Source organism: Eptatretus burgeri, chromosome 15 (genome assembly GCF_056783735.1).
Source record: "Eptatretus burgeri isolate ZD-2024b chromosome 15, Ebu_testis_v1, whole genome shotgun sequence".
Classification (NCBI taxonomy): Eukaryota; Metazoa; Chordata; class Myxini; order Myxiniformes; family Myxinidae; genus Eptatretus; species Eptatretus burgeri.
Genome location: NC_140975.1, coordinates 62626141 through 62647811, shown reverse-complemented (window position 1 = coordinate 62647811; position 21671 = coordinate 62626141). Strand labels below are relative to the sequence as shown.

The following is a 21671-nucleotide window of genomic DNA, read 5'->3' as shown; positions in this document are numbered from 1 at the left end:
TGGGATTAGTAATGGTAGTGATATTAATAATTTTTAATGGGTTGGAAACACTGATATCCACGAACAAATCTGGATGGTTCTTCCGTTTGCAGTTGATGCCGCAAGCCCGAAACCGTACCGACCGCCATGATACGACCAACAACAACAACAACAACAACAACAACAACAACAACAACAACAACAACAACAACAACAACAACAACAACAACAACAACAACAACAACAACAACAACAACAACAACAACAACAACAACAACAACAACAACAACAACTACTACTACTACTACTACTACTACTACTACTACTACTACTACTACTACTACTACTACTACTACTACTACTACTACTACTACTACTACTCTCAAACTTGAGTCTTCAAATGAAATAACAATGTCACCAGGCATCACAGTTCTGTGGTATCAAACCTCGTGATTCTTAGCCAATTGAATTGTGATGGGAGTTTAATCAGCCAATGACAGGATCGTATTACCAATTGTTCATCGTGATTAAAAGTGCATGATCATTGTGAACCTCATTGCCTGCAATGATCCAGTGACATAACATAAGACCAATCACAGCCCTGCACTATATCTCTGTCCTCCTCCCATCGGTGCACCTCTGTTTCCACAAGATGTTGGAACATTGCTACGGGGATTTGCTTCCATTCAGCCATAAGAGCATTAGTGAGGTCGGGCACTGATGTTGGGCGATTCCGTCTGACTTGCCATTGGTGTTCCACTTCATCCCAAAGGTGGTCGATGGGGTTGATTGAGGTCAGGGCTCTGTGCAGGCCAGTCAAGTTCTTCCACACCGATCTCAACAAACCATTTCTGGATGGACCTCACTTTGTGCACGGGGGCATTGTCATGCTGAAACAGGAAAGGACCTTCCCAAAACTGTTGCCACAAAGTTGAAAGCAGAGAATCATCTAGAACGTCATTGTATGCTGCAGTGTTAAGATTTCCCTTCACTGGAACTAAGGGGCCTCAGCCCGAACCATGAAAAACAGCCCCAAACTATTATTCCTCCTCCACCAAACATTACAGTTGGTACTATGCATTCGGGCAGGTCGTGTTCTCCTGGTATCTGCCAAACCCAGATTCGTCCGTCGGACTGCCAGATGGTGAAGCGTGATTCAATACTCCAGAGAACATGTTTCCACTGCTCCAGAGTCCAATGGCGGTGAGCTTGACACCACTCCAGCCGACGCTTGGTATTGCGCATCGTGATCTTAGGCTTGTGTGCGGCTGCTCGACCATGGAAACCCATTTCATGAAGCTCTCGCTGAACAGTGCTTGTGCTGACGTTGCTTCCAGAGGCAGCTTGGAACTCAGTCATGAGTGTTGCAACCGATGACAAACGATTTTTCCAGACTACACACTTCAGCACTCGGCTGTCCCGTTCTGTGAGCTTGTGTGGCTCCGAGACGTTTCCACTTTGCAATAACAGCACTTACAGTTAACCGGGGCAGCTCAAGCAGGGCAGAAATTTCACAAACTGACTTGTTGGAAAGGTAGCATCCGATGACGGTGCCACATTGAAAGTCACTGAGCTCTTCAGTACGGCCCATTCTACTGCCAATGTTTGTCTCTGGAGATTGCATGGCTGTGTGCTTGATTTTATACACCTGCCAGCAATGGGTGTGCTTGATTTTATACACCTGTCAGCAATGGGTGTGCCTGAAATAGCCAAATCCACGAATTATAAGGGGCGTCCACATACTTTTGGCCGTGTCGTGTATATACAGTCTTGGAATTCTGATGCATCCACTAAACTATGTTATGTGGATACTGCCAAAGCAGTTTCTTGGCAAGGGTCATGCTGGGTGGTTTGCTATTGCCTTCCCAGCAATAATCAGAGAAGGAACGTGGAAGTTGGCCACGGTGCCAGCGATAGCTTGCCTCCTCTTTGTGAAGGACACAATGGGATCTTTAACATCCAACAATTAACGCCAGCTTGCAGACGAGACGTCCTGTTTAATGTCCGTCCAAGGTTTGGTACACTCATTGTTGAATCATCCTCCCCGTGAAATACCAATATGACGGTACAGTTTACTTTTGTGTATACTAGCATTGTGTATACTTTGTTTCATACACTTGGCGAACCAATAGCAATAGTGTGGGCATGTTTATTCATTAGCTCATCTGGAACACAGTTACGGGGAGATTATGCGACGGCGCGTCGTTACACTTCAGTCAGTCAGTCAGTCAGTCAATCAGTCAGTCCATCCATCAGTCCGTCTGTCCATCCACAAATAATTGCAACTTCCTCTCTGAAACGACACATATGATTTCGATGAAACTTTACCATAACGTTCATCACCGTGTACGTGTATGTACCAAAGTTTGTTCATGGCATTTAAAAATCGGGGTCGAGGGGGGTACAAGGGGGGTTGCCCCCCCAAAAATAGGTATTTCCATTCTTCTCAGAAACTACACATGCAATTCTGATGAAACTTAACCACAACCTGCATCACCCATTGTGTACCAAAGTTTGTTCCTGACATTAGAAAAATCGGGTTCTAAGGGGATATAAGGGGAGGGGGGCGGGTTGCCCCGCAATATAGATATTTGCTTTCTTTTCAGAAACTATACAAACAATTCCGATGAAACTTGATGACAAGCTTCATCACCTGTGATGTACCAAAGTTTATTCATGGCATTAAAAAAATCGAGGTCTCAGGGGGTCGACAGAGGGAGTTTATGGGGAGGTTGCCCCCCCCCCACAAAGAGGTATTTGCTTTCTTCTCAGAAGCGACACACACAATTCCAATGAAACTTTATAATATAATATGGAATAGGCAAAGCCTAGAAGTGAACGTAGAATTCTTCTTACATTCGATGCTGCAATTTCCGTTTACTTCGGCCTGGATTCGGGATCAGTGATCAAATAATGTAAATCATGATTAAAGGTTATTTTTTGATGATGCGGGAGATATCTTTATTAAAATCAGTGGAGGAAATATACACCATGTCTGATATTTGGGTCTTTCATGTCTCCGACGATGCCTTTATCTCCCGGGACGCATCATTCCCCATGAGAAAAACCGGAAGCAAAAGGGTCATAGCCGACGACACGGATTCCAAATTGCCAGGGTATTGTGTTGTTGTTGTTGTTGTTGTTGTTTTCTATTCTCTCATGTGCACGCGTTGAGTATGAAGCTCACTACGTTTGCTATAAAGATATGACGTAGAAAGCTATATTAAATATATAAAGCTCTTTATAGCCACTGACTCACTCAATGACTGACTGACTCACTCTCACTCACTCACTGATATTAAAGATCAGTACCTTCCATGTGACGTATAAAGCTGAAATTTTGCATGCCGATGGAAATCAAAGCCTGGACACCGGAAGAAATCACAGGATCGTCCGACAACATCCATAAATGAAAATATAAATAAATGAAGAAAAAGTAAATGAAAAAACAATACGTCAAAAAATGCAACAACCGACCCGAGACAATGGGGAAGCTTGGTAATTTTGTGTGCCGATGGACATCAAAGCCCAAACACGAGGAAAAATTAGAGACCTTTTGGAAAGCATCAGTAAATGAAAAAAATAAACAAATGAAAAAAAATTAAAATAATATAAATAAATGAACAATTAAATGCAAGTAAGCGACCCGAGAGAATATGGAAGCACGCACGGTTCATATGCTTACACAATATGTAAACACTCCACGCTAGTAAAAGATCAAGCTCTTGCTAACCACTGACTCAATGACTCACTGACTGACTGACTCACTGACTGACTGATATTAAACATCGGGACCTTCTGGGTGACGCAGAAAGCTGATTGTTGGCGTGCCGATGGACATCGAAGCTGACACACCAGTAAAAAAACAAAAAAAAATCACAGAACCATCCCAAAGCATCCATAAATAAAAATAAAAATAATGAAAATAATTAAACGAACAAAAAAGAAAAGAGAAAAATGCAGGTGAGAGATCCGAGACAATGGGGGTTCGCATGCTCACACAATGTGTAAGCACACCCTGCTAGTATACACAACGTGTAAGCACGTCCTGCTAGTATACACAATGTGTAAGCACACCCCGCTAGTATACACAATGTGTAAGCACACCCCCGCTAGTATACACAATGTGTAAGCACACCCCGCTAGTATACACAATGTGTAAGCACACCCTGCTAGTATACACAATGTGTAAGCACACCCTGCTAGTATACACAATGTGTAAGCACACCCCGCTAGTATACACAATGTGTAAGCACACCCCGCTAGTATACACAATGTGTAAGCACACCCTGCTAGTATACAGAATGTGTAAGCACACCCCGCTAGTATACACAATGTGTAAGCACACCCTGCTAGTATACACAATGTGTAAGCACACTCTGCTAGTATACACAATGTGTAAGCACACCCTGCTAGTATACACAATGTGTAAGCACACCCTGCTAGTATACACAATGTGTAAGCACACCCCGCTAGTATACACAATGTGTAAGCACACCCTGCTAGTATACACAATGCGTAAGCACACCCTGCTAGTATACGCAATGTGTAAGCACACCCCTGCTACTATACACAATGTGTAAGCACACCCTGCTAGTATACACAATGTGTAAGCACACCCCTGCTAGTATACACAATGTGTAAGCACACCCCTGCTAGTATACACAATGTGTAAGCACACTCTGCTAGTATACACAATGCGTAAGCATGCCCTGCTAGTATACACACAGTATTGCTCTGTCGTCTCACCTCTTCCACTGTTAGCGGATGGAGGTTGAGTTTTCACCCCTGTCTGTTTGTCTGTCTGTGAATACGATATCATAAAATGTTATGGATGGACTCGGATGAAATTTGATGGACGAGGTTGGGTGTGTGACAAGGACGAATCGTTTTCAATTGTGGTGAAGATCCGGATCCGGCCTATCAGTGGGATACAAAATGTAAACTGTTCGGCTTGGTGGAGGGTATGCGCTCCACCAAGCGACGTTCTACTTCATCCTTGGGTTTATCTGCTGCGGTGTTCCCTTCGAAGCATACAGTTCACAATGTTGAGTTTCCAGGTTCAGCCGTCCTATACACAGCTCACAATGTTTAGATTGTCTGATGTATCCATTGTGTGCTATTGCTCTTTGTATAATTCATATAAAAGTATGTTGATGTGTTTTGATGTCCTCGCCCTACATTTCATATGTGTACAATCTCCTACACGAATCACCGTTGCACAAAAGAAGTACCATTCACCTGGGATACCTGCACCTAATAAGCAACAGACTTTGCAAATACTTGGATCTGTCAATTTCGGAGCCGACCGGCTCTCAGGCCACTTCATCATTGCATTACAAGTGGATAGGACAGTCGCCTTAACACACATTCATCTGTACTGCCCCTCGACTACAACATGCTCGTGGAAGAACATAGCTCTTAAAACTTCATCCAAATCAGCAAAAACGATGTTTGGTTTTTGTGCAAATTACATTGTTGTTGCCACTTTTGCCTTTAAGTGCATGTAGCAACTTTTGCAAAAATAAGCATATTTGTGGTCGAGTTGTTTGTGGGGGTTTAGGAATTATGATCACTGGCTTTGCTGATACACTCGAAAGCTCTTGTGCCAAGGAGGAACTTTAATCTATCATCTTATCTCGACGTCAACTGTTATAAATCACAGAAACATGAATTGAAAGATTGCTATATTGTCGTGTTACCTCTGTTACCCATGAGAGCTGTACATGGGTGTACAGTACAAGGAGCCAGAAGGAAACGCAAGCATCTTCCCTCGTCAGCCGAGCAAACGTCTGTCGATTCGACCGGGATGTCTTAGCCCAAGAGAAAAATGAAGTTCACCCACCGCAGCTGTATTTCATATCGCTTTGGAGCTAAAGCAGAGCTATTAAAACCCAGAACGACGGGGAAAATATCCCGAGACGCCGCAGCTGCGCCATTTCCAAACAAGCACTCCATCGTGCTGAAAGGTTGACTGCACTCCGCCGTCCTCTAATACGTCCGCTTATCTCTAAACTTGGCCCAAACTTGGCGCCGCATCGGGAATATCATCCTAGTTACAGAGTAAACAACATTTCTCTTTCCGCAGACATCACAAATTACATTTTTCTGAACTTTTTTTCTTCTTCTAGCTTTGTCCCACTGACTGTGAATTGTGACTCAGATGATGAGATGAGATGAGATGTGCCATACTCCTTACAGAGCGTCCGTGCTGCCGATGCAGTTACTTGGCATGGGTTACCTTCCGAGCAGTCAGTCTGGGCTGAAATTTGTAATTTGTTCACAGAGTGACGGTGATAGCTCGCTTACTCTTCACGAAGGACACGGGGGCATTGTTGACGCCTACCAACAAATGCTGGTCGATGCGACATCCAATTTAACGACCATCCGTGGGATGGCGCACACATCGATGAACCGCCCAGCCTGCGAAACACCAGGGTGGCAGTTTGTAGCTGCAATGCGATTCAAACCCAGGCAAGACAGCTTCGAGGTGATTGTGCGATCATCTCCTCTTGGCCATCCTGCTAGGCCACTTCGATAATGGATTTTGGCTCTCGAGCTGCCGATCGTTCCCAGACCCACAAAACGTTAATCAAACAGCAAATATTGTTTGAATGGTCATCACAAAGGTAAAAAAGCCTTTCATCAGATTATAAAAGAGTTGTATACCTGTATGTTTATTACCTCTGCCACCAAAGGTGGGCAGAGGTTATGTCTGTTTGTCTGTCTGTCTGTCCATCTGTTTGTCTGCGAACATGATATCTCAAAAACTTGGTGGATGGGTTGGTTAGGTGACAAGAACAAGCCGATTAGATTTTGGTTCAGGTCCGAATCCAGATCCGGCATATCAGTGGAATACAAAACGTAAACTGTTCAGCCTTGTGGAGGTACACACTCCACCAAGTGCCATTCCAGTCATAAACTGGTTTATGGCTACAGAACATATTCTCTCAATTTCATCCATCCACCATATGTTGCTTTGGGAAGTTGAAGGTCTTCAGACTCTTCCTGTTTTTCTCCCACGCACTCATCTCACAGGTTTCTATCATTCTATTCCTTCAATGCCTTTTTCTCGTTCAAGTGATTCCCTTTCCTTTCTCACGTCGGTCTTATGTCTCTCTGCAGTTTCTAGTTTAAAAAGTGTCTTGTTTGAAAGTGTTTAAAAGTGTCCTAATTTAAATGTATTTCAGCAGATTACATATCAGCACCTGTTGCTGCACCTATCCTCAGGTGTGCTTGATAACATCGCAATAATGTACAATTATGCCCTTGTGTCTGTTGTGTATTTTCGGTTTGTGGTGAATTGGAAACTCATTCAAACTTTGACCGCATTTTACAAAAACACACACACAAACAGCTTCCCACTATTGAGAGTCTCAACAACATTGAGTAATTTCAAACAGTGGTTATTTTAAAAACGAAATTACTGACTGCGTTTTTATTGTTGTCATCGTCACTGTTCCTGAAAATATCCCGTTTCCTCATTTTGTACAATTGGGAATTTCTTCAACGAACGTTCCAAAAACGATTTATGATAAGGGTGGATATCTAGGATATGCACTAGGCCTTAGTTTGACACGAAGTCCCCCAGGGGTGCAAGCTCGTCCATTCCTCCCCCCCCCCCTTTAGTCTACGAACCACCCAAAACAATCCGCCTCCACAAAACCGGATGGAGAACCAGAAATTCTCTTGAACCATCTACTGATCGCGAACGGTGGGTAATATTTGCGAGCAAAGCGAAATACTGCGGTCTATCATGGTGAGTTCTCCCAGGACCGGATAGAGTTTCGACTAAATTGCCGAATCGAAACGTGCATTGCATCCATCTTTCCCCCATCATGCAAAGTTTCCGTCAAACGCAGCCATTGAGCTCACAGGGCCATGAACACGACATAAAGAAGGTGTGCGCGGAATGTTGCTTCGAAGACATTCGGTAATGGTCTCGAAATACAGGCCTTTCCACCCAATCTGCACGTTTCATGTAAACAGTTTCTTCATAGCAACAGCTTGATGTTTGGGAGAGAAAAGAAAAAAAAAAAAAAAAAAAGGGAAAAAAGGAAAGAAAAACACCCTGCCAAGATTCTATCTTTGATTACACTGAAATTCCCACAGTTTTAGTCATTATTTCAGTTACAGCAACTGGGACATTTCAAAAGAGGCAAACTGGCCAGTTTTGGAAGTGTGTGTTTATTTTGAAACATCTGCTGTCTGTCAAACTTCTGGCCGTAAATATGTTCCGCAAGGAGTAAGATGGTGTGGGAGGGAAAGTAAATTATTGGTCGTTATTTACAGAACATAAGTGCAGAGTTTCCACATGCCTTTCCATGCTCTCAACAACAAATTCCTGTCTCCCTGCAAGTGTCTTAAAAAAAAAGAAATAAAACAGAAAAAAAAACTGAAGATATAAATAATGAAAGCTTGCAAGTGGTGCTAACGTAGTATCCAGTTGGCCTGTATTGTAAAAGCATTACTCCCCATTGTTCCATTGTAATAACAATACTCGTCAAGCCTCATGAAGATGCTGTGTTGCCTTTAGGTCTTCAAGGATCCCGATCAGCAGAGATGCTTGATTCATACAAGCAGCGGTTCTAAAAAAAAAAAAGTACAAAAAGCCATCAAAAAAAGACAAAGGTATATTTTTTCAAAACAATGCAATGACGTCCTCAATGTTCACAATGCAAACCAACAACCCAACTCACAGCCTCTCCAAAAGGCAGCCATGTAGTGCTGCCTCCTGGTTTTGAAATGGGGATTACATCTCGATTCCAAGGAATAGAGCTTGGAAGCACATCATCATCATCATCATCATCATCATCATCATCATCATCATCATCATACTCGAGATGGTGTCCGTTCTGCCGAGGGAGTTTCTTTTCTTGGGTTACAATCCCGGACAGGTCGCCACTCCGACACCGTGAAGGAAATTACTAATGCACACAAGGATACGCAAAGAAATTAGACACAGGAGGAGGCCATTTGGCCCATCATGCCTGTGCCACATGAACACCAGACTAATTTATCAACAACAGACCAAAAAAAGAAAACTGTAAAATGTTTTATTTTTTTTTCTTTCCAGGGCAGGGGGCAGGGCGAAGATGGTTCTTGGGTAAATAAAAACAACAACTATACAACATTCCTTGATGAGACCCCCCACCAACAGCACTCCTTAAACACGCACACAATCACCCATCAATGCTCAAGCTCCCTAAAAGTCCTGCCAACATCCCTACACCCTTCCATCCCCCTAACTTCCAGGTACCTATCTAATTCCAATTTAAACTTATTGACTGTTTCTGCTGCCACTACCTTTCCAGGGAGACCATTCCATGCATTAACTACTCTCTGAGTAAAAGTTCCCTACCTTACTAACGTCTTAACTCTCCTCTTCTTTACTCTCAAGCTATGGCCCCTGGTCCTATCACTGTCTACTCCGCTGAATAATTAATTAATGTGCACTTATTTTATCAATACTTTTCATTATCTTACACATCTCTATCATATCTCCTCGTAACTGCCTCCTTTCTCGTGTGTAAAGCCCTGTCTCCGTCAGCCGCTCCTCATAGCTGAGTCTAGCTTGACCTATAATCAATCTAGTAACCCTGCGCTGAACCCTCTTTGTGGCATCTATGTCCTTCCTGAATTGTGACCAAAACTGCACACAATATTCTAGATGTGGCCTTCACTATATTCCTGCACAAGGCTAAAACCAACACTTTTGATTTATAATTGATCCCCCTCCGAATACAGCTTAAAACCATATTTGTTTTACCTGTAGCTGCCTGGCACTGAGCTGCCTGCTTACCTCCCGTATTTATTACTACCCCCAGATCCTTCTCCTATGACACGCTCCAAAATTGTCCCTTGCATCATGCAATATCTATTTTTTAGCTCACCTGGACTTTATTCAGGTGAGCTTATGCGATTGAGCAGTGTCCGCAGGTGGGTGAGTGAGTCAGCCACAGTAAACACTTCAGTCATTATCGCTTGAACCAAAAACACGATATGGATGAAACTTGGCCACAAGCTTCACATCTGATGTCTAACAAAGGTGTTATGACCGCATCAACATCTATGCTCATTATGGGGGTGTATAGGGGATTTTTTGACCCCCCAAAATAGGTATTTGCTGTCGCCTCCTAAACTACATACACGACTTCGATGTAACTTGACAACAACATTTATCACCGGTGATGGACCAAAGTATATCTACCACATCAAAATCTGCCTTCATTAAAGGGGTCTACAGGGGGGGGGGGTGTATTTTGACCAACCAAAATAGGTATTTCCTCTCTTCTTGGAAACTACACACATGATTTTGAGGAAACTTGAGCACAACCTTCATCACCTATCAATTTCCAAAGTGTATTGACTGCATCAAAATCTGCGCTCATTAAGGGAGTCTACGGAGGGGAGGGTGGGGTTTACCCCCCAAAATAAGTATTTGCTCTCTTCTCAGAACGACAGACACAATTAGAATGAAACTTGACCACAACCTTAATCACCCGTGATGTACCAAAGCTTGTTCACGGCATTAAAAAAAATTCAGGGTCTAAGGGGGTCTGCGGGGAATTTGAGTGACCGTTGCTCCTGATCCAGGTGAGCTTCAGGACATGCAGTTCTATATTTAATTATTCTTCCCCATACCTAACACCTTACACTTGCTCAGGTTAAATTCCATCTGACAATCTTTTGCCCAATCCATACAAGTATCAATACTTTCCTGAATCTGATCACCACCCCCTCTGCTATCCACCTTACCTCCAAGCTTTGTGTCATCCGCAAATTTGGAAAGTCTACTCTTTACCCCATTATCCAAATCGTTGATGTAAATAATGAATAGTAATGGTCTGAATACTGATCCCTGAGGTACCCCACTACTTACATCCTCACAGCAAGGCATTAAGCCTGGTGTTGGCTTAGTGGTTTGGGTGGTGGCTTAGGATCCTAGGGTCCTGAGTTCAAGCCCCGTTGACCACTGAATTAATACATCAGGAGGTTGACTCAGCCTGTTATCCTTCCGAGGTCGGCAAAATGAGAACCAGTGCTCTGGTAAGGGGGACACCGCATCAGCGGCATGGCCGCGTCCCAACCAATGATGCAACCAGCAGCCACAGGCTGCACTCAATCGAGAGAGAGCAAGACATCCTCCCACTCACAGCCACTCTTTGCTTCCTATCACAAAACCAGTTTGCAATCCAATTAGCTCCCTGACCAGCCACTCCACAAGCCCTCACTTTGGCAAACAACCTCCGATGCGGTACCTTATCAAATGCCTTCTTAAAGTCCAGATAGACGATGTCCACTGCCTTTCCCTCATCCACCCAATCAGATACTACACTACTTCATGGAACTCTAAAAAGATTTGTTCGACAGGAACTACCTTTGGTAAACCCATGCTGACTACCTTGAATTAGTTTGCATTTGTTTAAAATGCTTCCTCATCTGATCCCGAATTAATGCCTCCAACACCTTCGTCACAACTGAAGTCAAACTAACAGGTCTATTGTGATAGACCTGTTCGTTTGACTTCACTTGTGGGGAAGAATATATGTTGTTTTGCGATGAAAATGACTTGGGGGTTAATGAGAGGTTAATTCTAAAGTAGTTATATCCTAATAAGTGTCAGCATAAGTGTTTGTAAACTCATATTGTCAGCAACCAGAATTGTGTGCATCGTTGGATTTCCTCTCACCGTTTATCCTTGTGTCAGTCTCCATCACCCATCTCCCATTTATCTTTAATCTTAAAATCACCCCCATTGATCTTTCATGCATAAATCACATTCCACTAATGTCTGTTTCACACGTATTAGCACAGAGCCTCGAACCAGGGTTTTACAACAATGGCAGGTCCACGTGTGCCACCTTGCACAACTAAGGCGTCAAGTGCTCATGCACAAGACCCACGCAGCAGGGGATGGTGGTACTGCCTATTTTAGGCCACAATTCGATGTAGAGTGAGCCAGAGATCGAAAGAGAGATAGAGCCAGGATTCCCAGCTGGCAACATCAAACTCTCATCTCTTCTCCCTGCCACGCTGAGACACACAGCTAATCTTTCAGCTGGGACCAGCTAACAGCTCTGAGATTCACAGAATGGGACTCAAACAGGCCAGAGATTCAAAACAATGAGTTGTCACATGATGCAATTTTTCATAAATATCCTGCTTCTTCTTCTTCTTCTTCTTGCATATGGTAGCTTGGTTGCTGGGTAACTATCATTTTGTTGGGGGGAAACTATGCCACTGATGCTGTGCCCCTATACCAGTATGCTGGTACCCATTTCACCGACCTTAGAAGGATGACAGACTGAGTGAACCCCACCTGGTGTTCGTTCAGTGGTAAATGGGACTCAAAGTCAGGATCTGAAGATCCCAAGCCAGCCACCCTAACCACTTGGTAGAATTGGCGTAATGTTACGAGGTCTTGCAAAAACAGCTTTGTGATCGGTCGACTGATGAGGCCCACGTCCCACACTCCGCATATATGTGGAAGGAGGATAACGGGAAATTTGTTCTTGACAAAGGCTGGAGGCACGGATAAACCCTGTGTTGCAGGCCGAAACGTTGAGACATTTGGTACAAATGGAGGTTGGAGTACATATCATAGATTCAGTACATATATATATATATATATATATATATATATATATATATATATATATATATATATATATATATTTGCGAATTCGCGCCCGCCGGCGTGCGGACGGCCACGTGACTCGAATCGCGGCACGTCGCCTACCGGACGGACAATTCAGTCGTGACCCTCTCGGACCAACGCCGGGAACTAGTCACGGGTGGGGGTTTAACCTCACCACGATCGTCCCAATTGCCCACCCGCGCAGGATAGGGTTGCTCGCCAAATTCGATCGACCTAAGTACCTGCGCGAATGGTCGACCGGGCGATCGCACCACGCCACAGGCCGACTCCGGACATGAACCGCTTAAGCGGTCCGTTCCGTGCTACAGTGATAACCGAGCGGTGTTATCGTCGGCCTCGACGGTTCCGATTAATTATTGGGTGTATTAAGCCCACTACGAACCCTTTACGTGAAGCAGGATGGAGGGTCAATCAAAAGGAAGGAGACGAAGTGAAATGGGAAAACAGTTCAACACAATGCACATTTATTCCGCAGCACACGGAAAGCACGTATATATAGCCACAATAATCAAAATGCACATATAAAGCGAAAGCAAGAGTTAAATCGAATACATGCACACACGGAAACACTAATACAGTTCTACTTTACAGACGGCGCCAACACACATTTACACAAAAGCAAAGGAAAGAAGCCACCCTCATAGACAAGGGGACAGACGGGGCCCGTGGGCCTTTATGGCGTGGGACTTGGCAGACCGAACGAGTACCACGAGACCGTTGCAGGTTACCTGCACCCTCGCGGTGTGATGGTGGGTGAGCTCTCTCCGGCGCTCCTTGTACGAACGCACAGGTCCGCGCGACACAGCTGGCAGAGCGGCGCCTCCAGTCCGCGTCCCTCCGCGACGTCCGGACTCTCCACCGACTGCAAGCTCCAACGAGCGGGTCGCTCTACGGACCGCTTCTCCAAGACCCAGACGGGCAGAAGACCATGAACCGCCGACTGACACTGACATTCTCACCGACCGCCCTGACCTGACCTCTTCTGACCTGACTTCCTCTCAGTGGCGCCTCCGTGCGCCCTTTTATTTCCCTGGCACCCAGCCCCTCCCTTCGCGGCACGCGGGGGGGGGGGGACATTCCACTAGAGAAATCGGGGTGGGAGTTGAGTTCCAACCGTCATTCTTGTTTACCAGGGAAATCGGGGTGGGAGTTGTTGTTGTTCCCCTTTTGTGTTCGTGGAGATGTTGACGGTTGCTGGCGGAGGGGTGAGGATGGCATGGTTGTTGAGAGGCAGGTGTGGTTGTGGTTGTTGTGAAGCGGAGTTGTGGTTGGTGGTTGTGTGATGGCGGTTGAGACGTGTTTGGTTCAAAATAAAGATAGAACAGAAAAACGGCTATCTCAAAGCGTTGCAGCCTGAATGAATCACATAAATTCCCTCTAGACAACGGATTTGGGGCTAACTATGCATGTACTTAGAGATATCTCACCTACGGGCCCTAAATGGTGTAATGCGAATTTCCACAGCCGTAACAATATATATTTATTTATATATATATATATATATATATATATATATATATATATATATATATATATATATTTATTTATATATATATATATATATTACAATTGCAGTCAAAAGGGAACTTCCAGCTTTATTTGCAGTCTATGAAAGAAACTGAACCACCCAAAGCAGTGCCAGCTGCTACATTGCTACCCACAGCATCAGTCAGACTTTTTTGGCTTTAGAAACCTTGTTTCTTTTTGGCAAATTGCGAGCACGCCACCTGCAGAAAGAAAGCAATCCACAGACGAGTTTCTGGCTCCCTGGTCATCATCTCTGTTTTGAGAGGCCTTTTTTAATGCAAGAGATAAGAACAAAACATTACAACCAAGCTAAGCAGGTTCACTTTAACCCCCATAACAAAGTACACAGTCAAACAAAGCATGTCAAACCAATACACATACAACTTGGCCAGAAGGCCAAAGCTCATGTTCACACAATAAACGCATACGTCATCACCCTGAGGGTTAAAATGCATGGACATTTCAATAAACATGTCTCATTTGGGTAACCACAGGCCGTCATCTCTGTTGAAAGATACCTTTTAAAAAGAAAAGGTAAAAAAAAATTTAAACCATGGATGCTTAGCATGTGTACTGTACTTCAACCGCAAGACCAGTGGTGAGTTCCATTACAAAGAACAGCAAGAATTGCTATGCAACACACGACCCCCTACCGATGTGATATCTTCTTAGTCCAAAAATGGTATAACTCTGTAAAAAAAAATGGACAAAATGCCCTGAACTTGTTCTGTAACTTGTCGTAATAAAGTCATGTACCAAGTTTCAGTTGAATATGTTAAAGGGAATGGGGAAAAGTCTGAAAAACCACAGGTGGGACGGATGAACGGAAAGACGGAGAGCAAACCTGTAGTCCCTTCCGGTGAAACCCGTAGGGGACTAATAAACTTGTAGAATGCTTGCCAAGTGGCTTAAGCACTTCATCGAACCAGTAGACACGGAACGGTTGGCTTGGCAAGTGATGGCAAGCTTATTAGTCCCCTTCCAGTTTCACCAGAGGGGACCACAGGTTTGCTGTCTGTCCAGATGTCCTTCCTTCCTTCAGTCCATCCGTTCGTCCCACCTGTGGTTTTTCTAACTTTTTTCCCCATACAAACCTTCCTTTTTCCTCTGGTTTTTTTGTGTCACAAACCTTCCCAGGAGTTCTCTGAACTCACCTTCATTGGTTTCATTGACACAGCTCCTTTTTAGCATTTCCACGAGAGGGGCATTGACGTGTATGACGTTTGGATATATTTAATTAGATGCTGCACGTAGTTTTATAAATTTGCTTCCGGCAATTAATCAGATCCAGAAATGATGTAATGGACACAATTTATTTTGTTCAAATATTATGTGAATACATGTCCATGAACATGTCAAATACAGTTTGTAATGTGTAATTCCACGTCATGGAAAATGTGACTTCAACATCTCAATTCTCCCTCTACCCCTCTCTCTCCCCTCCCCATCTTCTCTTGTCTCCTCCAACCTCATCACACACACACACTGCACAGTAGAGAGTGGGGAGGGGGAGAGGAGGGAGGTAGGGGGTGAAGGGTGGGAGAGGATGGAGAGTGATTTACTTCCGCCTTGACTTGATTGACTTGAGAGGGGGAAGAACCTGCCTTGACTGTTCTCATCCATCTGTTTATTGTTAAACTTAAAAGCATCGGATTCACGTCACAAATTAAAAATTCTTAAAAAACAAATATTATTAATAAATATTGGATTCCATCATTAGTCCACATATTCAATTTATCACGTCCAAAGTTTTTTAAAGTATTGTTTAATTAAATAATTGGAAAAGGGTTGTGACTTGTCTTAACTAAACTCTTCATACACACCGCGGGAACAAGAAAAAAATATATAATTAGCCACAGTTTGGTCCATAACTTCAGTTTTCCTTAACAGAGAACCCTACTCTCGCTCTTCCACTCCCTTTCGATCCTCATCACGTCCGACCAGATTTTTTCAAAACTGATATTAAAATGCAATTTCGTCTAAAAAGTAAAATTTGTCCGATTTTCTCACCTTTTTCTACAACCGAAACTTAAACCATCTTCGTGACTGCAAGAAATGAAATTACATGGTGAATTAAAGTTGAGATAAATCTGTGAGGGAGTCGGAATAGATCCCGTAGAATTATATTACAGGCTCAAAATGCATTTTTGTCTAAAAACGCTAATTCTCGTCCAATTTTCGAGGGGGGCCCTCGAGGTGCTGAATGAGGAGTCGGAGTCACTGGGATTATGGGTTTCCTGGGTCAAAACTAAGATTCAGGCTTTCAATGACATCTTGGATGCTGCTGTCCTGTCTGTGCCTGTTTGTGGTGTAGTGGGGCAACTGAGCATTACAATTGTGCATTTTGTGAGGAAAGCACCAAATTTGGCACACTAGTAGCCTATCATATTATGAACAGATTTGGATATTGGGACATCTCAAAATTTTTGATGGTAGTGGAAAATGGCTGCCACAGCCATCAGCGGCTGAATTTGAGATGGCCCAATATCCAAATCTGTTCAAAATATGATAGGCTACTAGTGTGCCAAATTTGGTGCTTTCCTCACAAAATGCACAATTGTTATGCTATATTTAGCTAAGTTTCCCCACTGGTGAGGTTGTTGAGGTCATGGAGAGATTCACTTACCTTGGCAGTGATATTCATTTGGGTATACCACTTTTGCAAAAGTAGTTGCTGGAATGAAGCACTATGTGCCTATCGATTCCACTAGTGAAGTTAGGTGATCGACCAAAGTTTGACAATTTTCCCACCTTTTTTGACCGCGGGCCGCCATTTTGAAATTTCAGGAAAAATCCATATTTTTGGAAATAATATTGATTTTTGAATATTTTAAAAAATATATTTCTCTGTGTTTAGATGGCAGAATGCACTTCAGTATGCACCAGTATGATAGTAAGTACCCGTAAATATTATTCACAAACTTGTCCCAACATTTTGAGAAGGGGTTGCCATTTTGGAATTTCACTGAAAATCCCATATTTTGACAATTATTGCACGGCACATTGTTAGGCATTTACAGAATATCAGTAGCAGCGTTTTCATAAAGACATTATTAATGACAAATGAGAGCATGATCAATTAATTATGAGATCAACCAAATATGTTTTAAGTGACATGGTTTTCATATATGACAACATAACAATCTTGCAAACAAGCAACCACACAGATATCTTATAGAGAACATAGCGTTTGTTTTGTATAGTCTGGGTAAAGCTTCCTGTGCTCTTCCACGCGCCGTAGCAATGCTTGACGTTGTTTCTCATCATTGCACATATGAATAGAGTCAGACACTAGCTGAATTCCTCTTTCAGCAAGATCATTTACAACACGCAAAGAATTAGCACTTTCGAAAAATTTCCTGTAACTAGCGAACTTGTCCCACATAGCCACAGGAGCCCTGACCATTGTTTATCTGCAAGTATTATCATTATCTGACTATCATATTATCTATCAAGTACCTATCTATCAACATCTATCAAGTATCTATCAATATTATCAATTATCATTATCAAGTATTCTCCTTATCATTGTTTATCTGCAAGTATTACCTGACCATTATCACATTGTCAAGGTTTATCTGCAAGTACACAAAGAATTTAAATTAAAAAAAAATTCATGAGATATACACAAAATATATGAATTTCACTGAATTTCCAAAATGGCAACCCCTTCTCAAAATGTCGGGACAAGTTTGTGAATAATATTTACGGGTACTTACTAACATAATGGTGCCTATTGAAGTGCATTCTGCCATCTAAAAACAGAGAAATATATTTAAAATATTCAAAAATCAAAATTATTTCCAAAAATATGGATTTTTCCTGAAATTTCAAAATGGCGGCCTGCGGTCAAAAAAGGCGGGAAATTTTTCAAATTTTGGTCGATCACCGAACTTCACCAGTGGAATCGATAGGCACATATTGCTTCATTCCAGAAACTACTTTTGCAAAAGTGGTACACCATAATATTCATGTCTCTGCTGGCTGTGAGTCAGAGGTCAATAGACGTCAGGCCTGGGGAGTCATGGATTCACTGGATCATGGGGTGTTGCGCTGCCGGTACCTGTGCGGGAGGATGAAAGTCCGAGTCTTCAGGTCCTTGGTGCTTCCAGTCTTGCTCTATGGACATGAGACTTGGACTCTAACCAAGGATCTGAGATGGACACTAAATTCCTTTGGTACCAGGTCTCATCGGAGAATCCTTGGCTATCGCTGGTCAAACTTTGTGTCCAACGAGCAGTTTCTGAGACAGACTCAAATGAGATTTGTTATCTGCATAGTCGGTGAGCGTCAGCTGTGGCTGTATGGACATGTGGCTCATTTTCCTGACTCTGATCCTGCTCACCAGATTCTCTCAGTGAGGGAGTCTCGTGAGTGGAGGAGGCCAATGGGCCGACCACGTGCCTCGTGCTTGCAGCAGGTTGATTGGCATCTCAAGGAGATGGGGATGGGCCTGGCATCTGCCTGGGGGATGGCCAGACGGAGGCCCCTGGAGTACCGGCGGAAAGTGGACAGAGCGACGCGCTGCTCTGGCACATGCTCCCATACCTGACCTGACCTGATCTTTCTTCCCGATTTTTGCAGCCAAGTCATAAACCATCTTTGCGCCTTTGTTGGGCCTCATCAGGGCAGCATATCACATTCCCATCCACGGAAGGTGACGGTTTTTGGTTGTGCAATGTGTTGCTTCCCATCACGAAGCAAGCTAATATGGTCACGAATAGCTGATTGTCTGTGCATAACCATATGAGGTCTAGCATTGTCGAGTCTGTTTAACTCGAGGTCACGTGGTTACCTGAGTGGGGAGCCTGCCCTCGGCAAAGCACTATTATTATCTGATGAGATTTTAATTATGGCGGCCGAGCGTTTTAACCGCCGGTGCATGCCGACGATTTTTTGTTCAAATATATGGTAATTACCTCCCAGTCTATATCGGTTCGGACAATGCTAGACCAATGGAAGGAAAGGACAAACACGGACAGGTTGGAAATCGACAAATAATTTATTAATAATAAAATGAATAAAAAGAACTTTTTATTTGCTGAGGAAAATAAAGAATGACTTTCAAAGCAAAATCAATCAAAATGCCAGGAAAGAGACAAAGAGCAGACGCTTATCAGGGGGTCGACTGACTTACTGCAAAACACATACAAGGGAACCCAGCAGATCATTCAGGGGGAGGGGAGGGGGAGAATCGTCTCGCTCACCAGAAAGTCGTCCGTGAAGCGAAAACGTCCTAAAGTGCGTGCGTGCGTGTCACGTCCGTCGCCAGCACCCAGCCTTGCCGTGCATCCTCTCGCGGGGTAACCTTGAACGCCAGTCGATGTCTGGAGGGAACCGAGATCAACCATCGTGGGTTTAGACCCTGGTGTTGTTGGTGATCGACCCGTGCCTCACTTGTTGGCAGTACTGCTCACACCCACACCACACGCTCGCTTGCCGAAACACTGGGAATGGCAAATTGTCTCGTCGGCGCTGGTCAGACACCCGCTTCTTGGTCACTTCTCTCGCCTTTTGCTTTTTCCTCTGTCCTTTCACTTTTGCTCTCCTCACGCTTTTCTCTTCAGAACGCTTTTTTCCCCTCCTTTCTCTCCTCACCTTTTCTCCTCGGACTTTTTCTCTCCTCTTTTCTCCTCAGAACATACCTCTCGCTCGTTTTTATATCTCTGGGCCTTCTCAGTGGGGTGCCGTCTGCCCCAAGCTCACTACGCCCCTCTGGGGCACGGTTACCATGACGATCCGTGCGCTCTCAAAAAAGTAGGGCATCGGAGCTCACGATGCCACTGAGGAAAAATGAGGGTGGGCTTCAGAGCTCATGAAAGAAATGTGTGTGAACGTGTCTGTCGTAAAGAAAAAAAGCTTCCCATAAGAGAGGGAATCTATCCTTTACTCTTCTTAACGCATCACATTTAAGATCCCAATAGACATGGGGATGGGGCTAATCTGAACATGCATTTAAGGAAATAACTGTCTGAGGACCTGGATGTGTGGTTGCATTCATCAAATCAGATTCTAAAATCCGTAACAATATATATATATATATATATATATATATATATATATATATATATATATATATATATATATATATATATATATATATATATATATATAGATGTAGTTACGGCCGCGGGTACCAAGTGTATGATGAGGGGGTTGATATCCGTTTCTCCTCGGAAGAGCCGGACCTGGGGCCACCGCTCACAATTAACTTTGTGGTACAGTGAGTTGCTTTACAACCACGAATGCCAATCAATTAATCACGAGTTCCAGTGTCCACCATCTAATTTTTCCGTTTAAGTAGAGGTCACGTGGTTTCCTGAATGGGGAGCGCGCCCTCGGCAAGGCACCAATATAATCTTGATAAGATCTTAATTAAGGTGGCCGAGCGTTTACCGCTGGTACATGCCGACCATGACAGGTTAATTCGTTTGGGAGCTACCTCCCAGTCCATCTATGTTCGGGAAATGCTAGATCAATGCAAGGAAAGGACGAGCAAAGACAGGTTGAAATGTCAACAAGGAACTTACTCATAAGAAAAATAAATAAACAGAATAACTTTTTATTTCCTTGTAGTGAAAATAGGTGAATTCAAATCAATGAAAATAATTTCAAACAAATAAAGCATTAAACAGGCATTGATATAAAAACAGACAAAGAGCAGATGCTCATCACTATGCCTTACCTAACAATTAAACACGAGACATGGTTACCCAGAAGATCATTCAGGGGTGGAAGAAATCCAGTCTTGGCTTACCAAGGTAGAAGTCATCGTGCGTCAAATAGAATGTCCCAAAATGTGTGACCATGCCTTGATCCGCTGCGAGCACCCTGCCTTTCCATGCACCCACCTGCAAACAGGCTCGAACACCAACTGGCGTCACGTCGACACCTGATGTATGTATATATACACGACCGGTAAAAAGTTTTGGAACACCCCCATTTTTCCAGTTTTTTCTGAAATTTAAGCAGTTCAAGTCCAGTGAATAACCTGAAATGGTACAAAGCGAAGCGTTAAACTGCCAGAGGTTTAAAAGAAAGTTTAGGTCACCAAAAACTGAAAAATAATGTATGATTCAGAGTTGATAAAAAAGGCCCTTTTCAGGGAACAAGTAATGGGTTCGCAACTGCAGCTGTTCTGCAACAATGGAAGTAAATTAAGCCTTGAAAGGTGATGCAAACAATTCCTGCAGGTGTCCCAACTTTTGTTGATTAGTTACAAACCCTCTTTCTGTAAAAGGCAGTGTTGGAACAGACTGTGTTACTTCACTCTCTGAAGCATTATTTGGACAATATTGCCCTGCAGGAAGTAGTATATTGCTATCATAATGGTGAGAAAAAGACAATTAACAAAGGAAGACAAACAGATCATAATAACCCTTAAAAGTGTAGGTCTTTCCTTTATAGAAATTGCAAAGTAAGCCAAGGTGTCAGTGAGTACAGTTTCCTACACCATCAAAAGGCACTTGGAAACTGGAGGAAACTCTGACAGGAAGAGGTCTAG

General features: G+C 43.4%; 1 protein-coding gene and 1 long non-coding RNA gene across 3 annotated transcripts in view; both read right to left on the bottom strand.

Annotated features, from left to right (window-relative positions):
• The window catches only part of CDIN1 (CDAN1 interacting nuclease 1), a 193853-nt gene extending 188024 nt beyond the window's left edge, over positions 1-5829 (bottom strand). The window contains exon 1 of the mRNA XM_085856330.1: positions 5682-5829. The gene's annotated coding sequence lies outside the window, so the exon portion shown is untranslated. The remainder of the gene's footprint in view (positions 1-5681) is intronic.
• Positions 5830-8160: 2331 nt separating this feature from the next.
• LOC147012324 (uncharacterized) overlaps positions 8161-21671 on the bottom strand; it is a 70508-nt gene continuing 56997 nt past the window's right edge. The window contains exons 3-5 of one of the 2 annotated variants that reach the window (XR_015051556.1): positions 20925-21018; positions 8818-8906; positions 8161-8567 (exon numbers count right to left, since the gene is read on the bottom strand). This is a non-coding gene — a long non-coding RNA (uncharacterized LOC147012324). The remainder of the gene's footprint in view (positions 8568-8817; positions 8907-20924; positions 21019-21671) is intronic. The other variant, XR_015051555.1, reaches the window with a different exon arrangement.